Here is a 6,572-nt window from a genome sequence, read left to right on the forward strand (position 1 = left end):
ATGCATTTTGGAAACTTGATATATGTGGCAACTATACATGAGTTCAGAAAGAATAGACTATTCAGTATGCAGTGGGGAAAATGCAGCTTTACATATTGGGGAAAAGTAACTCATTCTCAAAAATCAATTCAAAGTAGATTAAAGAATTAAATAAAAAGCAAAACTTCAAAAACTTTAGAAAAATTTCAGGAGGATATCTTTAAGAACTCTGAACAGAAAATCATTTCTTAAGCAAGACCAAAAGAAGCATAAAACATAAAAGAAACAGTTGATGAATTCAACTTCATTAAAATCTAATTTTTCTGTGCACCAAAAGTCATATGTAAAACTTAAAAGAAAAATATGTAGCCTGGGAAAATTTATTTGTAGCACACATAATCAATATAGAATTAGTATCCCCAATATGTAAAAAAAAAAAACCAGTAGGCAAAAGATCAACAATCCAATGTAAATGGACAAATATATGAACCAAAAATTCACAAAAGCATAAAATACAAATGGCAATGAACCATGAAAATATGCCCATCCTCACTAGTAATTAGGGAAAGACTAATTAAAACTATACTAAGATAAAATGCTACCCCTCCTTCAGTTGGGCAAAAATTTTTAAATCTGAGCATTAAAAAGCTGGGGAACAATAAATTCTGTTATATACTGTTGAAGGGAGTAGTAACTAGTATGCCATATTTTTTTCCACATTCCACAACTTTATTAAAGAAAAAAACAGTGATGGTAAATCTCTAGCACAATTTTCTGGGATTCCTCCCTTGAAAATGTGACATTTAATTTCCAAACACATGCCTGAAGTATACTTGGTTCCCAATTGCACTAAGTAGCTGAGAGGCTGAAATCCTAAAATGTTCATCTTCCAACTTTTCCCAGTCTGTGGTCTGTCTTTGGATGAGCAATAATTGCCGGAACAGCGACTATGGCTTCATTAATTTTTGTCTGTAGCTCTCTGAGCTCTTCTATATGCAGCAATCGCAGAATTTGAGTAGCTTCATTAAGAACTGCATTTCCTGTGTCAAAACCAAGAACATGCTTGTCTAAAGCAACAGGCAAGCCCTCTTTGGTTTGATTTGCTTTAGCAACTGCATCCTGCGTCAGGAGCTCCGGAACCAAAATGCGAATTGCCTTAAGCATCACCAGATAATCATCGTGACGTTGAATCTGAAGAAGGTTAGCCAAAGCCATTATACCAGCTTTAAATCAGGATTATGTACATCCAAATTGATCAACGGCTCAGCATTTTTTAGTTGCACTGTCAGCATTTTTTGTATTATCTGGTACCAAGTCTTTGTATTTTTCAGCATTATCTCCATATTCAAGTCTAACAGCTAACCCAAGAAGCCAGTCAACTGCTTCTTGTGGATCTTGAAACTTGAAAGGACAGTTAACATCTCTGAGATACTTTTCAAAGAACTTGGGCCAATCACTCCTGTGGATGTTTCTTAAATTACCTCTATCTTCAATTTTGTAGTGTCTGATTTTCTGATCTTCAAGTGAAACAAAGTTTCTAAATTCTGTTTCATCTTTGCAGTTGAAGCCGGCAGGGTTGTGGTAGCTGAGGGCTGTCAGCTTGCATCGGAACATGGTCCCAGCTTCACGCTCTGGTCCCCCGGGCCTTGGCCAGGAGAGAGTACACCATTTTAAAGAGCAGTTCAGCAATATATTTTTCTTTTTGTATATGACTATCAATATTTCTGACATTTCAGAGAATTGACAGACCTTTAAAAAAAACAGATTGGTTTGGGAAATAACTAGCCCAGGAAACCTGAAAAGTTATTTAATGTCATACATAAGTAAATACTTGCCTAAAATAAATTTTTTCTCTTTGTAAATATACTGTATTACTGATTCATATCTTCCCTACTTAGGGAGTAAAATATCATACTTTGGTTAAGAAAAACTTTCGATAGGCAAAGGATATAAAAGATACATAAAAGAAGGGATAGAGTGAAAAAAAAAAAAGCCTTCTGCCACTCTGCATAATTAGATGGGTAAGAATATACTTTAGATTGATCATAGATAATTACAGTAAGAATTAAGCAGTCACTTTTGCCAAGTCAGTGAAACACAAGTGTAATCAAATTAAAGACTGTAATATTGCTGAAGAAATTGTGTATTAATAAGAAAGAAAGATTGATCAGCTACAAACCCATAGAAGAATCTTCGGCAAACATTGGCAGTGTCCATCCAAACTGCCCAGAAAAATGGCAAATTTAACCATCAGACTTTCTGATAATAAAATTGGTTTTCTTGTAGGTGTATGTAATGGTTAATTTTCGAGTCCAGTTCTTTGGTCAAACCCTGGTCTATGTGTTGCTGTGGAAAAATTTTGTGGCTATGATTAGCTTCTATAATCAATTGACTGTAAGTAAAGGAGATTACCCTCGATAATGTGAGGGGCCTCATCCAATCATTGAAGGCCTCAAGAGCAAATAACCAAGTTATCCAAAATTGAAGAAATTCTGCTTCATGACTACACTATGTACTTTCTCTGAATTTCCAGCCTGCCGGCCTACCCTATGAATTTCAGATTCAAGAAAGCAAGATCAGCTCCTACTGGAATTTTCAACCTGCAGTCTTGCCCTACAAATCTCAGACTTACTAGTCCCCACAAATGTGTGAATCAATTCCTTAAAATAAATCTCAATATATATATATTATATATAGTAATATTATAAATAAATATAGTTATATAGATAGATCCTGTTGGTTCCATTCATCTTCTGGAGAACCCTGACAAATACAGTCTACATGAAGAAAAAGCATATTCCGGTCATGCTGATGAGAGGATTCCAGTTCCTATGAAAGATATAGTGGCAGGTAATAAATCAGCACTCTGATTTTATACATTAAAATTAAGTTAATTTATCAAAATTTTAGTATGATTAAATAAAAATTAAAGCTTTACTAGGTGTTTTATTTTGTTTACCTACCTCTGAGAAATTATAAAATGGCTAAATTAGAATTTTAAGCCTGTCCAGCTAAGGACCAGTCTCTCAGCCACTGCAAATCATACAACGTACTACCGCTCCATGAGACCTCTTTTCTTGGGAGACAGCAGCAGCATGACCTCACCTTGGCCCTGTGCCTTTCCATGTACTCTATTAAGGTGATGCCCTCACAGACAAAGGAACATGACAACAGAATTCCATTAATGAGTGTATTAGCAGTTTTCATGTTCAAAATTTGTTTCTAATCTCTTTCCAATAAAGCACAGTTATTTCTTGACACAGTACCGATTACATAATTTGTCATTTTTCTTGTGGGATCTTTACATGTGTACTTTGTTTTTATAATGTGTCCAAGGGCCTCATGGGATTTAACTTCCGAATTACTGAGATTGCCTGGCAGCTTCTGCAGGATGGAGTTGGGTCACTTAGGGAAAGCCACACCACTTTCTTTTGAGCCGAAAAGAAAATGGATTTAAATCCAACACCCTCTGGTTCCAAAACCCTTTCCATTCATGTGTGGCCTTTTTTGTTGCTGTTTTGTTTTTTGTTTTTTTAATGTGTGGCCTTTTAAAGATACTAAGCTACAATAAAGAATAAGTTATCCAGGAGGGGAAAGATAGAATTTCAGAATCATTTACTCCAATTCAATTCAGGACAAGGAGAATCTATAGATCAGTTGGCTTTCCAAATCCAAAATACATAGTGGGCTGATGCCTTAGATTCTTGGCTGCTATAACAAATCCCAAATAATAGGTTGGCTTAAACAATGGGAACTTATTGTCTCACTGTTTGAGAGGCTGGGAAGCATTCTAGTGGGCTAGCAATCCTTGGAGTTCCTTGGCTCTCCCATCACAGGGTGATACCCTCTCTTTCTCTTCCAGGTTCCTGCTGACTTCCTGCTTCTGACTTCTCCCCATGGCTACTAATTCAGTGCCAAAATTCCTTTGCCTATAGGGACTTCAACCATAATGGATTAAGGCCCACCTTCATTCAGTTTGGGCATACCTTAACTTAATAGCATCTTAAAATATCCTGTTTACAAATGGGCTCACACCCACAGGACCGGGGTTTAAGACCTGAACATGCCTTTTGGGGGGACATAATTCAATCCCCAACAGCTGATAAGCTACCAAAATGCAGTTCTGTCATTGACAGTAGAAGCTAGGCAGAGGATGAGGAAAAGGGGAGAGAAATATATCCAAGTTCATCTGCTGAGAAAAAGGCACAGAAAAGGAAGTGAGCATGAGCGGGCTGATTTCACATCCTTCTGAGAGACTCTGCTCTAGGAAGTCATTTTCCAAATTTGCTTTAAGATAAGAATTGCCAAAAACATTTGTTTAAAAACCCTCCAGACCCAGACCAGACCTACTGAACCACATTGTGCCAAGGGAAAAAAACTAGGAATCTAGCAGTCTATGTATATAGCAAGTACTATTGATGATTCTTGTCAGGTAACTTTGGGAGGCACTGTTTTAGAAGATAAGGGCCAATCATGATCTGAGAAGACGCCACTATGTGCTTAGTGTGACACTCTGAGCCTCATTCCTAACAAGATGATAATCCAAGTGTTGTGGTCAGAAAAAGAGCTCTGATTCAAATGACCAAAAAAAAAGGCTGGAAGTCAAGGTCAAGGCTGCACAATTTGGGGCAGGAGCATAAGTAGACTCAGTAATAACAAGAAGGCCAGGCAAGGTAGGTCAAGACCGTTGCCTGTTGTAATTAATTTAAACAAGCATGCAACAACAAAAGCACTGATATCTACAATCTGAACACATGGGTACAAATTCTGGTTTTTCAGTCACATTTTTATCATTTATACAAAGAAAATGATGATACTCATTTTCTAGGTGGTTATTATCAGAGGTGAAATAAGTAAATGAAATGTGTTTGAAAATGCTACATAAACATAAGGGATTATTACCACTAGATAAGGAGTATGAGGGCAAGTGTTGCTATCAGGAAAGGCCTACAGGCATCACCTTATGGTCAGTGGGGAAACATTGCAATGGGGTATAGAATGGAAGAACTATAAAATGTGGGTGTAGCAACAGGGAACATAGCCCTCTTTACAGGACAAGAGTTCACCTGAGACTGCAGTTTCCAGATTTAGAAAGGAAAATGGGATTCAAGTTACTAAAGGAAGAATTGGATAGCTAGGAGTTTACCAAAACAGATTAAAATATATGAAAAAAATATTGGTACCAACTTCCTGAAAATGGGGTATGTGATGGGAACTTTATGCAGTATAAATTATTATCACTGAAAGCCAACTCAGAACAGGAAAACAGCAGTGAGACATTCCTAAGACTTCTTTAATTCCCCCTGACTTGGTCAGGTCTGACAGAGCTGAGCCTGCAAAAAGGAATAAAAGCACAGCTGTAAGAAATAGATGGCGGAAGCTAAAGTTTTCATACAGGCAATGATAAACCAAACTAATGAAGCCATACGTGTTCAACCACGAAATAGTGTTCAAGAGAGACATCTACTGCCAGCAAAAGGTGTTGGATCTATCCAGAGGTTTTACATATACCTGGCTTTAAGTACCAGGTGGGTGAGGAAATGTATAGAGCAGCTGGGTGTAAGACAATGCAGGACTGTGAATATTGTTTTAACTTTTAAATGCTTAAGTGCAGTCAAATTCAGATTTTTAAAACACCACACAAAACTGGTCTCTGGGCTAATGAGACACCCAGGTGACCAGTTTCTTACTACCACCCAGGCCACATAAGGCTCAGGAAAGGGCAGAGGTACAAATAGAGTGAGATATTCATTAATATTAAACTTTCTTTTTTAAATTTTGGATTCAGATTTAAAGAACATTCAGTTAGCACCTACTATAACCCACATATCACATGAGTCGTCCCATATTCATTTGATGTGTATGTAAATGGGGAAAAAACAGGCTACTTGAACCAAAGAACTGTGATAATCCCACCCTCAGAAGGCTTCCCAGAATTCTGATTTAAGGAATTAAATAATAGGAATAATAATGATAAGAATAACAATAATGGTATTATTGGAAATAACAATCAAGTAACATAAAATGCAATTAAGTAGGGGAAACAATTATATCTATGCATATTATAACTTTTAAACTTTTAAATATAAGTATACTCTCTTGAGAACTTAATTTTATCCTAGGCATTAAAGGATACAAACAAGCCCAACCGAAATCGTGCAACACAGTACAAAATCTCATTGATCCATAATCATGATCAAGATCTTGCATAAGAATCTAACCTTCTTGGAAATATTTATGATGACTTTTAAATGTCTGTATTCATTGCCACAGAAATTACAAAGAATTTCTCCACTGCTTGGAAACAATGGGAGTAGGATGCCCTCTAGAGTATTTTAATGCAAAATCGGGGGCAAATGCTCATTTTGATCATTTCCTGTATGCTCATTAAAATATAGAAATGTGGCAAATTTGTCTACTGCTGCAGCAAAAATGTATGTCTTTCCAAAATTTCATATACTTATTCCAAAAAAGAAGCTTCCTTTTTTCTGATACAAGTACAAACAAACTGAACAAAAATTTTGTTTTAAAACATCACAAGTCATTACATTGTACAAAATTATATGTACATTGTTGATACTTTGTTTCATCTT

General features: G+C 36.3%; 1 pseudogene; it reads right to left on the reverse strand.

Moving 5' to 3' along the window:
• Nucleotides 1-861: 861 nt before the first annotated feature.
• LOC119544829 lies at nt 862-1,593 on the reverse strand (annotated as a pseudogene).
• Nucleotides 1,594-6,572: the final 4,979 nt, after the last annotated feature.

Source organism: Choloepus didactylus, chromosome 9 (genome assembly GCF_015220235.1).
Source record: "Choloepus didactylus isolate mChoDid1 chromosome 9, mChoDid1.pri, whole genome shotgun sequence".
Classification (NCBI taxonomy): domain Eukaryota; kingdom Metazoa; phylum Chordata; class Mammalia; order Pilosa; family Megalonychidae; genus Choloepus; species Choloepus didactylus.